At 42.5% G+C, this 16,902-nt stretch overlaps 1 protein-coding gene across 3 annotated transcripts in view; it reads right to left on the bottom strand.

Annotated features, from left to right (window-relative positions):
* Positions 1-16,902, bottom strand: part of BLTP3B (bridge-like lipid transfer protein family member 3B) — an 81,612-nt gene that overhangs the window by 50,253 nt on the left and 14,457 nt on the right. The window contains exon 2 of one of the 3 annotated variants that reach the window (XM_084641816.1): positions 14,726-14,872. The exons of the other annotated variants lie outside the window; for them this stretch is intronic. The gene's annotated coding sequence lies outside the window, so the exon portion shown is untranslated. The remainder of the gene's footprint in view (positions 1-14,725; positions 14,873-16,902) is intronic. 3 annotated transcript variants of the gene reach the window in all.

Below are 16,902 nucleotides of genomic sequence, written 5' to 3'. Positions count from 1 at the left end.
TTCAGGGATGGATGTGAAAATAAAAAGTCTGAGTCCTTGGAGGAAACATGGTATTTTTTGTCCTCTCTCTTACACGTTGTCAGGATATGCCATATTATTTTTGCTGGATCCAGCAAGACCTTGTTAATGGGTAATGCAATGTGGGCAGATGAGGTGTGCAGGAAGTTGAGTAGCTTGTGCTGCGATTCCTTAACCTCCTCTAGTAGAATTTGTAAGGTCCTGAAATTGTGTAAAATCATCTGCCAAGGTCAGTAGAGGAGGCATAATGGGCTCATCAGAGGAGGATGGAGAAATGCTGGTCGCAGGAGTAGTTTTGTCTAATCTTGTTTCCTGCTACTCAAAGGTCTACTCTTGTGGATCAGGAGCTCTAGAGACAGAAGCTGGAGAGGACTGCCTTTTCTTCTCCCAGTGAGAAACACTACGGGCCTTCAAAAATTGCTGGCAATAAGCCATTCAGGGGCCCCAGTAAGGCACTGAGGTGGTGCAAAAGGCATGGGTGGGGGGACCCAAAGGCATCTGTACCAAATGGATGGGCAGTGTCTCTCATGACAATAAACTGGCTCCAAAGAGGTCTCAGGATGGAAAGCTCCCTGACAGTGAAAAGGAGAGCCTTGGACAGAAATGTGAGAGACTGATGAGAAATCATCATTGTCTTCCTTTTCATCACTTGGCAGAAGTGGAGCAGTTATGGAAGCTATGGGAGATTCCACTGGTACCATGTGGAGAGCGAGAGGTAGTCCGTACCTGAAATGTGTCAGTACTGAGCAGGGGAGACTCAGGCATTTCTGAAACCACCAACTACCTGGGAAAGCAAAATTCCTGCAGTACTGGGATGGTGGGCAGTATCGCTAAGATGAACAGAGGTGACTGAGGTAGAAGGTGCTGATGATACCAGAGGTCTCTTGAGCTCCAATGAATAACCAGTAGGGGTTGGTCTGGTCTTCTGCGGAGCTGAAGTACTAGGCACCAAGGCCGCACGGGACTCTGTCAGTACTGATTTAGAGGAGATGGTTTTCTCTCGACCACCCTGTTCACCCAATGGTACCAGTCTCCCTGAGCCCAAACTCTTAGAGTCCTTAGGCTTGCTGGCGACAAGAGTACCTTAGGAGCCCGCAGCCCAGTGGGTAATGAGTCGAAGATCAATGGGTGCCAAGGTAGTCAACCTGGCCAGGGATTGTCTCTGTGGTAGATTCTCTTGACGCCTGCTTTCTAGAGGCTTTTTGAGAGGATTCCATGGATTTCCTTTTTGAAGTTGCAGGGGAGTGTTGTGCTGAGGAAGTTGATGGAGTGGGCCTCATCTGGGGACCACTGTATGGAGGAGGGGTCCCTGGGCTGGGGCTGAAAGCTGGTCGGAGTGAACTCTCCATTATAAGCAGACACAGATTTAGTTTGCAATTCTTTCTGGACATTGACTTTAATTTGAGGCAGAAATTACACTTTTGAGGGACATGTGACTCCCCGAGACAAATATACAGTGGGAATGTCCATCACTGACCAGGATAGCCTCTTGGCACAAAAGGTAACATTTAAACCCAGGAAAGCCAGACATACTCTTTCTAGAGTCCACTTCCCTAGAGAAAAGAAACAAGAAAACATATCTATGGACAAACAGACACTGCTACCTAAAATCTTCAATCTGAGGGGCAGGGCGTACAAGTGTACCTAGAGTAGAGGACCTATAGGGTCTACTCGAAGAAGAATTCAAAATTTTGCAAAATATTAAAATACATTTTATGTACTTCTCTATACTCTGCATGCAAAAGGTAGTAGGGGATTAAAGCATATACCTAATTTTTTAAATCTTCTTTTAGCTCCCCTCACATTTTGCTTACTAGCTCTTGCTCCACTATGATTCTCTAGAATTTCTATCACATCACACTCACCACAAGAGCCAACTGATGCACAGAACATGAAGATGGCTTTGATGGGCTCTGGAAAATGCATGTTTATTTAGGGCAATTTTGCATTTTTTTTGAGACCCCATCTACATAACACTTTCAACAGGAAGTTAGAGATGTGTCATGACACTCTCATTGGTAAATTACATCATTTTACCATGTAGGATGAACTAACTATTTTATAGCTTGGATTGATAAATAGAGGCTGCTAAAGCTAGAATGAGGGAAATCCAAAGTAGCAATGCAACCTCAGAAGAAAAAGTAGTACATATAAAAATAGAACTGGAGTGAAACAAAGGAACAAAAAGAAGACGAAAAGAAAAGCTTATTAACCTTCTTGAATACAGGAATGAGTAATCCTCTCATTTTAGAATGTAAAGCCTCACCAAATGTCAGAGATCACATTACCAGTTGCATCTTTTGGCTAAAAATCAAGATTCTGGAACTGTACAGTAGACATTCAGTGTTTTCAACCATAACAGGAACATTAAGTATTTTTAACATACAGCATCGCAAACTAGTATTGCAGGGAATTTTGTGTTTTTAAAATAGGAAACCTCAAGAGAACCTATTTATTTCATTTTATATATTCCTTATTATATATTCATCACCAACATCCACATTTCACAACCAAAAATTCAAACTATTTTTCTAAGATTTTCGCAAAAACTTGTTAGTACATCTACAGGTCTCTTTCTAAATCTCACATCAAACGGAGAAAGAATAAGCCTCCTGCAAATACTCATGCACAAGTAATTTTTGTCAAGTTAACAACAGTTTGGTTAGTTTCACTCCTGCAAGTCAATGGTGGTCAGCAGGGAAACTGACAACAATCATGTCAATTTCACGCAGCAGCTAACAGGCTTCCAGGGTCCCTAGATCCCCCACAGCCTGTTGGAAGAACCAGAAGCCTAGGTCTGCAAGAAGCCTAGCCAGAAGTGCTGGCTGCTAAGCTACAAGCCTCCAGGCTTAGCTGGAGTTTCCAGATTCCAAGCTCCCCTTCAGCATACCTGGCACCTGGAAGTCCTGGGAGTGCTGGCTCTACCACAGCCTGCCTAGAGGCTGCTGAAGAGGTCAGAGCCTGGGATCCCTTGGCTCCCTGATTCCCAGGGCAACTGGTTCCTCAACATCCTCACTGGATTCCATCAGAAGTTCACCAAAATCAAATTGTTTCCAGTGAACTGGAAACTTCTCATGAAAAAAGTTTCACTGGAATTTTTCCAGCCAGCTCTAGTTAATAACACTTCAAATTTAATTTCTTTTTCCTGATTAATGATCTAGTTTGCTCTTCATCGTTTGTGATGTTTGTTCTTCACTTTGACCTTGCACAATGAGAATAGACTATTCATCTTCACTTTTGCTTATTATCAGTTGTTGATTTCACTCTCTGGTCTTCATGTATTAAAATAGGTTGGCCCCTCAAGACCAGGGGCCAGGAGGGTAGGGCCACACCTCTGGGCGGTACCACAAAGATTGCTGACCAATAACTCTTTTCTCTTTGGAGAGAGGATGTTGGTGAATTCCCAATGCTTGCTATAAACACTGGGATTGGATGGCGTGCAGCTGGGCAGGGGGCATAAAGAGCAGTACTAGCTCAAAACAGGCATCACCCTCCCCACAATGCTCTTGTAAAATCTCACCTTCCCTCCTTCCTCTCTCACACCTCCCAGGAGATTACTAGCACCTAGGACATCAATTTCATGTCACTCTGTCTTTTTGTTACGCCAGGGGGAATTCTGCGCCACTGCGTGTGCGCAGAATTCATGTCCCCAGTATATTTCTTTGCTTCCCTGCAGAAAAATGACTTTCTGGCAAGGAAGCAAAGGGAAGCTGCAAGAGCAGTCACACACCACTCCCTAGCAACGCAGGTACATCGTTTCAGGCACCTGGAGCAGCCAGTGGAGAGGTAAATCACCGCAGGGCTGGGGACAGCCCAGCCAGTGGCTCCTACCCTGAGCCATGACCAACTGCTAGTCCCGGCTGGGCTGGAGGCAGGAGAGGGTGGGACTTCCTCTTCCCCTGCAAGGAGTGGCTGGGGCTGTGTCAGACCCACCCCCGGAAACCTCCCCCAGCTGCAGGAAGCTCAGCATCCTCCGCTGCTTCCTGCACCCAGACCCCCTGCCTGTGGACCCCCACTCCTTCACCCAGACCACTCCCCACTGAGCTCCCTGCACTCAAACCCCCACCCTGATGAGCCCCACCCCCTGCACCACCCTGAGCCCCCACATCACTGACCCACAACTAGCTGCACTCCCCTAGCACCCAGACTCCCCTGCTGAGACCCCCACACCCAAGCCCCTCTGCTGAGACCCAACCACTTTCACGTGGAAGCCCCTGCAGAGTCCCATTGCCCCTGCACCTGGAACCCCCGCAATGAGCCTCTGTGCATCCAGATCCCCCATATCTAGACCCCCCCACTGAGCTGCCCGCACCCAGATTGTCCCACACAGAATCCTCTCAACCCACATCTGGATCCCCCACACTGAGCCCTTCCACACTTGAATCATGCCTGGTTGTGCCTGCTAGCCCCAGACCTGGTGCACCCTGCCCCCAGGGTGTTTCTGGGGCAGGCCCAGGCCTTTTGTTGTGTTAGGGTCGGGTGCAGCCTCACCACTGAGTCAGTGTCCTGGGGGTGAGGAGGCTGTACAGTGATCTCCCACCTTCGTACAGTCATTGGCCTGTACTCCCCACTCCCATGCTGGTACCTCTACATTTATTTATTGACAGATAAAACTTGCAGAATTTTCAAATATTATGCACATAATTTTTATTTTTTTGGCACATAATTTTTAATTTTTTGGAGCAGAATGCCCTCAGGAGTATTTTGTGGATGTTTACTGTACATTGGGTGAGGCAAGGTCTTCATATTCTGGGATTCAGGCACATCTAGACTCTGAAGTGAGTGTACAATTACATGGAATAATTAATTTGTTTTTGATTTACAAGATCGCAATTTTTTTGTTTTTGATTTACAAGATCGCAATTTTAAGTATTTGGTCCTAGCAGCACGGGTGAGATTTCCCTAATCTGGAATAGAGTTAATGATAGTATATGGCTGGTACTGACAACTCCACAGAGGTTGGAAATAAATTACCCCTTTTCAGCGAACTGGGCATTAACTCTCCTTCACTGAGAAGGGGACTGGATTGTAGGGAGTTCCAGGCACTTGTATGAGGCCTAATGATTGCCTCATGCAGTGATCTGCACTTGGTAGTGACTATGGTCAGACCATGGAAAATTTAGAAAGCTTGGAATTTTATCAGTGAAAATGTGAGTAAGTTGATAATCAGCTGGATTGGCTGAGGCCTACCCCCTTTTTACTACTGTCCGGGCAGACTAACTTTAGAATATAGTTTAGTTATATTAAAGGTTTAATAAAGCTGCTGCAGCCACTTGGCCAAAAGATAATTCTGACCTATGTCCTCATTGCCCGCTCCCTGCCTCTTGCAATATAAAAAGTTGCAAATATTTGGTTTGCTACTACTGCAGGGGAATCCAAACACAAAAATGTTTACACTGATTTATTTTCAATATCTTGAAAGCTTTAGCTTTTGCAAAACCTCCCTCTATCCCTCAAAACCTACATTTTAGGTTTGAACTATTATCTGTGAGTCAGCGGCAGTGCTATGAGTACTCACCTGGCCCCACAGTATGCCAACATTTTTATGGCTGACTTAGAACAACGCTTCCTCAGCTCTCGTCCCCTAGCGCCCCTACTCTACTTGCGCTACATTGATGACATCTTCATCATCTGGACCCATGGGAAGGAGGCCCTTGAGGAATTCCACTTGGATTTCAACAATTTCCACCCCACCATCAACCTCAGCCTGGACCAGTCCACACAAGAAATCCACTTCCTGGACACTACAATACAAATAAGTGATGGTCACATAAACACCACCCTATGCCAGAACCCTACTGACCGCTATACTTACCTACATGCCTCCAGCTATCATCCACACCACATCACACCATCCATTGTCTACAGCCAAGCCCTCAGATACAACCGCATTTGCTCCAATCCCTCAGACAGAAACAAACACCTAGAGGATCTCTATCAGGAGTTCTTAAAACTACAATGCCCACCTGCTGAAGTGAAAAAACAGATTGATAGAGCCAGAATGGTACCCAGAAGTCATCTACTACAGGACAGGCCCAACAAAGAAAGTAACAGAACACCACTAGCCATCACCTACAGCCCCCAACCAAAACCTCTCCAGCGCATCATCAAGGATCTACAACCTATCCTGAAGGATGATCCCTCACTCTCACAGACCTTGGGAGACAGGCCAGTCCTCGCTTACAGACAGACCCCCAACATGAAGCAGATACTAACCAGCAACTACACACCACACAACAGAAAACACTAACCCAGGAACCAACCCCTGCATTAAACCCCGTTGCCAACTCTATCCGCGTATCTGTTCAAGGGACACCAACCACATCAGCCACATCATCATCATTGGTAGATGTGCTCGTTCACCTGCACATCTACCAATGTAGATATATGCCATCATGTGCCAGCAATGCCCCTCTGCCATGTACATTTGCATAGAGACTGTCCGGTTTGGCCAAAGAATAAATGGACACAAATCAGACAACAAGAATTGTAACATTCAAAAACCAGGAGAGCACTTCAATCTCCCTGGACACTCAATAACAGCCTTAAAAATCGCCACTCTTCAAAAAAAAAAAAAAACAAACCTTCAAAAACAGACTTCAATGAGCAACAGCAGAACTGGAATTAATTTGCAAACTTAACACCATCAAATTAGGCCTGAATAAAGACTGGGAGTGGCTGGGTCACTACAAAAAATAATTTCCCCTCTGTTGATACTCTTACCTCTTGTCAACTGCTGGGAATGGGCCACATCCACCCTAAATGAATTGGCCTCATTAGCACTGGACCCCCACTTGGTAAGGCAACTCCCATCTTCTCATGTGCTGTATATTTATTCCTGCTTATTGTATTTTCCACTCAATGCATCTGATGAAGTGGGTTATATCCCACAAAAGCTTATGCCCAAATAAATGTGTTCGTCTCTAAAGTGCCAAAAGGACTCCTCATTGTTTATATCTGAGAATGTCGCTTTAAATTAAGGTCAAATATTCAGTTCAAAGAACTATGGCAATATTATAATAGTATTTGAGATCTTCAACTCACAAGAGTCAAGACACCACAAGATACAACAACCATAACTGGTTACCATGTGTATATGTAATGTTAAGTATTATTATGCCATTATATTTATGGTTTAATTTATATGTACAATCTGGTAATACTTGTTGTTTAGTAAAAAGTCTTGTTAATCTGCATACACATTATTTTAAAGCATTTATAATTTATTTCTAAACCAAATATTTTCAGATATAGCAAAAAACATTATCTTCATGATTTGCTAATGTAGTGATTTTCAACCTGGGGTCCGCAGACTATGTCAAAGGGGCCCATAAAAGTTTGTCATTACCATAGAACAGTGTCTTTCAACCTGTGGTCCGCGGACCCTTGCAGGTCCGCAAGCTATGTCTAAGATTTCTAAAGGGATCCGCATCTCCATTTGAAATTTTGCAGAGCTCCGCAAATAAAGAAAGGTTGAAAACCACTGTGCTAAGACAACATAAGCAACTGGAACTTTTCAAACAATATTTAAGTGTGTTTGTACAATACATACATTCACATTTGCAAACAGAAAAAGCAATAATAATCCAGAGAATAGTTTTTCAAAAGATTAAGAATCAAAATAAAGGGTATACAGAGAGAATTTCTATCACACTTTAACATTTATATTCTGTGATTTGATCTGTGACAATCTTGGGTTCTGAACAGCAGTATCCCAAATCACTTGTGGAAGGGTTGGTCAAGAGACACAAAGCTAACTTGAACAGAGGGTGGAGAGGGATGGGGTAGAGGACAGACAGGTCTTGTCTATATGAACACTTAATTCATGGCACCGGTGGGGTGTAAATCTACCTCACCACCAACTGTCTGTCTGCGTGGATCCTACTGCCGCTCACTAAAAGTTCTGTACTGCTCTTTTATCTGCTCTCTAGGATAGATTAAACTCACTAAGGAACTTTTAGTGCATGGCAGCATGGTCCACATGGACACCTAGTGTGCAACAGGCTAGTGTGGGGTATTTACACCCCCACTCTCAGGAAACTGTTTGTATGGCACACTTTTCCTCTTCCCTCCTGAAGAAAGCTGCTCCTATGGAAGTACAGGTTTAAGCACTCTATGACACTCTATGCACCAGCTGATGGGAGGAAATTCAGATTTTGGTGGTTAGTGAAGGTCTGGAGAGAATGCCAGGTGCCTTGCATAATTCATCAATTTAAACTTCACCTTCCAGATTGAATAAGAAGACTGCCCAAATGGAGTGAGCCTGGATCACATCTGGGCATCTGAGTCTCATCTACTCTGAAGACCTGCTGAATACATGATCTGATCCATTTGGTCAGATAGATCAAGACATACCCTTTTTAAAATCCCTCAGGCAGAACAAATGACAAGTCCACTCTACACAAATGCTCAGTGCTGCCTAAGCAAATCTTAGGGGCCCATATCAAATCAAAGATGTGCGACACCTTTTCATTCTTCCCTTGTGACTGTGCACTGAAAGGTCCAGGGGTGGTGGAACAATTTGTATAGTGGGGGTGCTGAGAGCCATTGAACCAAACTGTAAAACCCTGTATACAGTGGAGACCCCTGCATTTTGTGCCCCAGTGTCCTGGGCACCTTGGCTGCACAAGGAGTCCCCTGCAGCCCTGCTGTCAGCACTGCCCTGACCCTAACCCCAATCTTATCTCTCACAGCTGGAAAAAAAAATCTTTCAAATAAAGTTGTCGAAATTAGAAAAAAATAAAAAATCAAATTCCGCCAAACCTAAGTATACTTAGTTTAGGCTTTAATATCGGCCGTCATAATTTCAAAGTTAATTTTAAATAGGTTTATTTTTTTTAAAAAGATAAAAGTATTTAATTTATTTAATTTAAAAAATCCACCTTACAGAAAACTGATTAGGAAGAGTGGCAGGAATGGTCATGTGTGTCAGGGTACTTGGTACACCATGGCACACTTCCGTGCTTTGGGTATAGTAAGACTTCCTGGCTCTCATCATGTTCATGTACAGCTGGAAAAGTCTACAGGCAATGGAAGGAAAATTCCATTCCCCAGAGGAACATTGGTTGATAAAGTTCAAATGTTGGCAGGTCTTTGGAGGCCAATTTGTTAATAAATGTATCACATATTGTCATGCAATATTAAATATATTACATGAATGTCAATAAGAGTAAATGCCTTTGAGATGGCCACTGTCTTGGCCAACTACCAAGGATTGAACAGGGAGCCTCTATAGCTGAAAGCTAACTCAAAATGTTGAAACTCCTAAGAGCCAAGCTCTGTAGCCATGAACTGTAACAGATACACATTCTCTGGGAACTGGGTAGAGAGAGACAAATAAAACACACTCACCAGTGGGTTACACTGGACAGGAGGTAGCTTGTCTCAAGAGTCTAACGCCCACCACAGTTTGAATTCCAGCTGAGTCCGACTTATGATGGCTGCCATCCTCACATGCCAGAGATTGAACTGGGCACCTCCAAAGCTAAAAGTATGTGTCCCTCCATTCCAGAGCCATAAGAGAACCATATCCTCTCTGAATCAGGCACTCAGGTGGATACGTAACATATGCTAGTCAGTGGGTTACACCTTCATGATTTTTCTTTTAAATAACTTGTCCTTTAATTTTGCACCCACTGGATGAAGCCTGTCCCCACTGAAGTCAGTTGCAAAACACTGATGTCAATGGGACCATAGTTTCATCCTTTGCTTCTACATTCAAATAAATCGCCCCTTCCAAATAATCACTTCCATTTCAATTACCACATACCAGGCCTCCATGTAGATTGCTGCTTTAGCTTACTTTCTGGAGACCTAACTACTCCAAACTGCCCTCAAGTTTACATCCTAGCATAAGGAGTCATGTCCTCATGCTTAATATATTCTGACTTCCCTCCAACATCTTTTGCATCCAGTGCAAATACCAAATCCCCCATTACAACAAATTCCACTTCTCAATGTAATATTGGTAAAATGGTTTGTATTTGAAAAACTATATTGGTTCTTCTTCAGATACAAATAGATGAAGCAGAAACAGCTGCTGTTACCAATGGCTATAATCTAATTATCACATTGCAGATTTTCCAAGATACCAGCCAATGCCTACACATGAATGAGGCACTTACACTACAAGAATGGGAATCACTTTTTAAAAATATAAAACACTTTTCAATCTACTTCTTTTTCTGTTTCGTTTAATGTGAAGTCCTCACACAAGCATATTAATTATCCTTCCTATCCCACAATAGTCTTTTCACAGCTCACTTATGAAAGCCTGGAAATTGTTAGAGATGTTATCAAATCCAGCTGGGCTGTTACAAATATAGTAGTCCTATAGATAAGGAACTTAATGAACACAATGACTACAGGACACTAAGAACATTAAGTTTCTCCTATATACAAAAACATATACCACCCCAAACGTATATAATTTATGTAGTATAGCTAGCACCTTTGGGCACTGCAAAAATAATAAATAAGCTTATCACATTTTGACAAATGGACTGTACTTGAAGGCTTATTAACTTCTGCTCAAAATATAACGTTCCTGAACTAAAGCGAAGAGACATGATTTCATACAGAAAAGGACTGATAGTGGGGAAAGTCTGAAGAATTTAAAATTATGAAATAATTAATAAGGTAATGGTGAAGCACTGGCTTTTTTTTGCAGATAGCAAGCTTGTCTGGTCTGTGACTTACTAGAGAAGTAGTAGCTGAAAGCCTGTGCTGTTCAAATTACAGGTGTAATTTGTAAAATCATGTGTATAAAAACTTGAAAATGGCCGAGACCTTAAAAATTGGTTGGTAACAGACCGCAAATTCAAGTGATGATTGAATCTGGTGATATTCTAAACAAAGAGAGCTCTCATCCACACTTGCATATTTTTCCATCTCTTCACACTGACTCTACAGACATAACAGTCTTCATAGTAACAAGCCTGGAATCTTATTAAATAAATATGTCTCTGGCAGGATGGATGTTTTCCTTCTCTGACACTCTTTTCTCTTGTGTATGCAGTGAGTTTGGGGGGTTTTTCCCCCTTATTTCTTTTCTCCTCCTTCCTGGCTCCCACACCATGTGTCCAAGTTGCATTATTGACAACCCTAAGTATTCAAAAATAATGCATCAGCCCTCCCACCCCCAAATCACTAGCTATTAAGAAATAGTAAATTTGGGGGGGGTTGTTTACCTACTGGATTTTGAACCTTTAGGGCAGTGGTTCTCAATCCGGGATACACGTATCCCTGGGGATACACAAAGGTCTTCCAGGGGGTACATCAACTCATCTAGATATTTGCCTAGTTTTACAACAGGCTACACAAAAAGCACGAGCAAAATCAGTACAAACTAAAATTTCACATAGACAAGAACTTGTTTATACTACTCTATATACTATACACGAAAATGTAAGTATAATATTTATATTCCAATTGATTTATTTTATAATTATATGGTAAAAATGAAAAAATAAGCAACTTTTTAATAATAGTGTGCTGGGACATGTTTGTATTTTTATGTCTGATTTTGTAAGCAAGTTTTTAAATGAGGTGAAACTTAGGTATGCAAGACAAATCAGACTTCTGAAAGAGGGACAATAGTCTGGAAAGGATGAGAGCCACTGCTTTAGGGTTCCCACTTTCAGGCTCTTCTTCATAGCTATGAAGACCAAGATTCTCATGTAATCAGAAGACTCCAAGAGCTGGGGCTTTTAAAGAACCCCAACAAATATTGTGAGACCCACAATAATATCCTAAGTGTTGGCAACACTACTTCTCCCCTTCTCTGCCTATCCTGATGAAGACAGCATGCACAGTGCTGAAGTGATTCAGATGGATACAGCAGTATCTGAGGAAGATGGGCTGTGTATAGATTCTGGACTCCAGCTGTGAAAATAATGAATTTTTGAGTTCAATGGTGAAAAAAAAAATCATTTTGTATTGAATGAAATGTTTCGTTTGACCCTAAATGCTTCATTTTGCTTTCAGGGTATTTTAAGTGCTTTTTCTTTTTTATTATTAAAAGCAAAGGAAATATGGAAACGCCAGTCACAAACCCAGACGAGGAGGAAGAAACAGTGGTGGTGCTGGTGCTGTCCCTACGTCCTATAGCCCTCAGATGTGGAAGACCCAGATTCAAGTTCCCACTTTGCCAGCAGGGATTTGAGCTTGGCTGTCTGCCACATGGTGACTAGCCCCTTTAAGAGGGAGCAGGGTCCAAAGCACCTGTAATTTATTACCTGCTGCCCAAATGGGCTTCAGGGAAGGCACCTGGGCCTTATAAAGGGGGAGACAGCACCATGAAATATGAGAGGAAGCTGTGGCTTAAGGTACACCTACACTTATAGCAGCGTGTACAGTACAGATGCTGCATGCCCAGCTAGTCCAGGTATAAATAGCAGTGTAGACAATGAGACGCAGTTTAGGCGAGTAGAGCAGAGTGCCCTGTACTCCTGAATCCCCAAGATATATACACTACATGGCTCTCTACAGACCCACACAGTACCTCCCAGGTTTACACTGCTATTTTTAGCAGAGTAGTGTTCTGCTGCATCCCCCCATTGCTGGAGCCTTTCACTGTGGCTTTAGCTACACATTACAGCGTCTAGGCTGGACGCAGCCTGCCTTTCACTGCAGCATGAAGCTACATGTGCAGTGCATGTACTCTACATGCCCCCAAAAGTGTAGACATAGCCAGAATGAAGCTGCAGCAAGGCAGAAGGATGCAGGAGAGTTTGAGAAATGAGACTCCAGCCAGGTTGGGCTAGGACTGGCCTCCAAAAAGCAGGGGAGAACCAAAGTGAAGCTAGAAGGCTTGGATCACCTCCAGGGAAAAGAGGAAAAGCCCTAGGACTGACTCTGAGGTACTAGGGACAAAAGACTCCAAGTGGGAAGGCCTGGGAGTGGCTGAGGGGAGATGAGCATTCTCTTTTGAGAGAAGCCCCAGGACTGAGTGTTATTTCTGAATTATATATAAATAAATTAGATGAACAAAAGTATTATTTTAAGGATTCAGGAATAGTGGAGTCTATTTATGGAGCCCTGAAGATGGGAAACAGAGGTGGTGCTTGAGAGGTGGGCCAACTGTTACAATCTTCCATGTTGCAGGTCAGTGCCCTAACTACCAGGCTATAAAGGTATTCAGAGTAGAGTCTCTCTCAAGCTCTCCAGTTGAAACTGTTCCATTCTGTATAAGTATTTAAATATTCATTGGGCCACACAGAAAAAATGACCCTATAGCCTGGTGGTTAGCACACTCACCTGGGTTCCAGTCTCTGCTGCCATGCATATTTAATTTATACAACATGGAACAGCTTCAACAGAACAGACTGAGAGCCCTAACCCAGAATACTCCAAAGCTCCGTGGTTAGTGCACTCACCAACAACATGAGACCCCCAAGCTCAAATTCCTTCTCTAAATCAGCCATGTTGTGGACTTGAACCCATGTCTCCCACATCCCGAGTATCTAACCTTTGGGCTACTGAGTGTAAGGGGGCACTACCACCTCCTCCAATTTTTAGGAGGGCATCTAAGTACCCCTGTGAATATAGCCTGAATTTTTTGGGGGCATGGGAGGGAAGGGGCAAGAGAGGTGTGCTGAAATTATTAAGCAAATTTGTGTCAAATTCACAAATAGTTTTGGTGGATCCAATGCTGCATTTTTTGATGAACTATTTGGCTAAAAATAAATTGCCCAGCTGTATTCTAGATACATCTCTTCTTCTCTTACTTTCACTGTGAAAAATTCTAGCTTCTTGTGTTTTACACTGAAAAATAAAAGGCATGCTTTTGAGTGTGAGCATGTGTTTCCTCTAAACTGCTACCATTCTTTCACTGTAATTAAACAAACTAGAACAATCTGGTTTCAGAGTAACAGCCATGTTAGTCTGTATTCGCAAAAAGAAAAGGAGTACTTGTGGCACCTTAGAGACTAACCAATTTATTTGAGCATGAGCTTTCGTGAGCTACAGCTCACTTCATCGAATGCAACAATCGGAACAATCTGTTTCACTATGGTTTTTGTTATACATTCTCTTCAGGTCCTTAAAGCATGACAGTTTCAAATAAGTTCACTTTTGGAGGAAGTGGGGAGGCAGTCTCCACATATATGGCATTACACAAATAATTAATTAATGCTAACTGGAGGTATAGGCACCAAATCTTACTTATTAATGAAATAATTCTCTTAAACAGACCATTACATCTACACTGTTCTATTAAGAGTTATCTTTAATTTCTTTAACAAAATTAAATTACCCCATCAAATCTCCACCAATATAAACTAGATCCAGTGTCAATTCCTCTTTCAATATAGCTAAATGCATCCCTCCTACCAACTACAAGAAGTCTTTGAGCATTAAGTAATACAAAAGACACAAGTAGGTGAAAGTCTACATCAGAAAGTAATCCAAAATACCATTAAAGTGTGGGGAACATCTGAAAAAAATTATGTTCAGAAAGTAGGCCTATAAAACCTATTTGCTATGTGGTTTTGTATGTTTAGTTCACAAACAAGTTTTGCAGATTTACCCTTGGATCTTTCTTTGAAATCTAGATGCATAACAAACTACTGCTTTTCATAGAATTGTAGATGGCACACAAAAGGCATCCAACTAGTAACTTACAGTTTTCACCCCAAAACAGACTATTAAAAAAAATGTATAACCACCTCTAACATTTATTTTAAAAAGGTGGGGAAGGGGGTATTACCTGAGGGCAAGAAATTCAGGCAAAAGGCCCGTATTCCTGGTGAGAGCAAGTGGTCAGTTCCCGTGGTTTCTTAGGAGCTTCTGGCATTCATTTTGGTAGTAAGGATATTCACATCAAATCAATCTCCACCAGAGCTAGCAGGGATCGCTGCAGGGAATGGGACACAGGGGACACACAAGGGAGCAAGTTTAAAGGGGAAGAGGAATGATACAATAATGAGAGAATTTTAAATAAAGAGAACGATAATTATGACGTTACACATTATGACATTCTGTAAAATGAAATGACAAATTTGTATAAAGTGTAAAGGGAGGACATTCATGAGAAGATCCATCACTGTACTGATGCTACACGGTTGCAACTTCATTTAAACAAATAGCTGATGTAGAATTTTAAAAAGGCAGACACACTGTGTGTGACATTACCCAGGGTACAATTTGGATGGTTGATCAGCTGTGTCCCCTCAATTCTCTAACCTGGGATGCTTTTTACACTGCTTCACTGGGACAGCAACCACTCCTGGTCTGTCACACACAGCCTCCAGCATGTAAATCATCCCCAGCTATACTGTATGAGTGCAATAAGCTAGCCAGCCAGCCAGCCTTGAATTATATTGCAGAGTGACACCAGCAAATTCCCAGTCCCAGACTTGTCCCCAGAACCATGAGTTCTGTACTGGCCAGTACCCTCCTTGACAATATAAGCTCATAGAAAGTCCATCATTTCATTAATAGAAAATGGTATTCACAAATCTCGTTATCTCAAGTGAAGTTTCTCAAACACTTCAATCCAAACACACGCTGGTTTAGATAAAACAATAAAACAAGTTTATTATTACAGAAAGATAGATTTTAAATTATTACAAGAGTCATAAAAGTCAGAATTGGTTACAAAGAAATAAAAGTAAAACACAAACTAATACTGAACTTAACAAGCTAAGCGAATTTAAAGCAAAAAGATTTCTCTCGCCACATGCTTATAGCAATCTGGCTAGATTCCTTCAGCCAAAATCCAGTTCAATGCTGCCTTCTTTGTCTTTCAAGTGTTGTTGATACCGTGAGTAGAGATGAGGGGAGAGAGGTAATCTGAGGTGTTTGCTCCCCTTTCTTATAGTATTTCTCTTCTTTGAGAATCCTCTCCAGCTGGGATTCAGGCGACAGCAAGTCTGGGGGACAGGAACTTCCAGCTGTTTCTTTGTCAACATGTTAATTTCTCGCTTACTCCCTTCTTCCTGCCAAAACCACTTAACTGGTGATAGTGCATTTGATTTTGTTGACATCTGACTGAGGTGTCAGTTTGCCTTTTGTCTCTGAGGAACAAGTCTGTGCTTGCTTTTCTAAACTCTGAACATGTGTTATACAGTAGAATATTGTAATTTTGCAACACATATTTTACCAGGACAACAATGATCAGCAGATTATGAGTTTTCAAATGATACCTCACAAGGCATACTTTGTATCAAATTTATCATAGTCTTGTAGAAAGGGTGAACATAGGGATACAGACAATCACACTATGTATTTACTAATATAATTAGTTAATATTTTAAAGATTTTAAAGGTACCCTGAAAACATATTTTTAAATCTAAGAAGTATAAAATTATGTTTTCCATATCCCAGATTGCTAAAATGCTTTTTACCCTCACTTTAATGTGTGCTAATACCTTTTCTTTTTAGTTTTGTTTTGCTGGGCTTGAGACTTCTTGACCATCCATGGACCATCGGTTCCCACTCCACATTATGTCCCAGCATTCTTCCTTTTGAAATCACACTCTAGAACAGGTATGGGCAAACTTTTTGGCCTGAGGGCCACATCAGGGTTCCAAAACTGTATGGAGGGCTGGGCAGGGAAGGCTGTGCCTCCCCAAACAGCAGAACTGGCTCTAGGCACCAGCAAAGCAAGCACGTGATTGGGGCAGCACATTTCCAGGAGCAACATTCTAGCCATCCTTTTTTTGGGGGGCAGTTGCGCTCTCAGACGGGGCAAGGGTGCCGCGCCCCCGGCCGCAGCGGGAAGGGGAAGCCCCAGCCCCGGGATGCTGAGCTGCCAGGGCCCAGCCGCTACCTGGGGAGGAGAGGGTGAGTCCTGCCAGGGAGCCGGGGCTGCGCTGCCTTGTGCCACCCCTTATATCGGGACTTCTCTGCGCAGCCGAGCGGGGGAGGGGGTAAAGCCCCTG

Source organism: Lepidochelys olivacea (genome assembly GCF_965140295.1).
Source record: "Lepidochelys olivacea isolate rLepOli2 genome assembly, chromosome: 1".
NCBI lineage: Eukaryota > Metazoa > Chordata > Testudines > Cheloniidae > Lepidochelys > Lepidochelys olivacea.
This window is presented reverse-complemented; position numbering and strand designations above follow the sequence as displayed.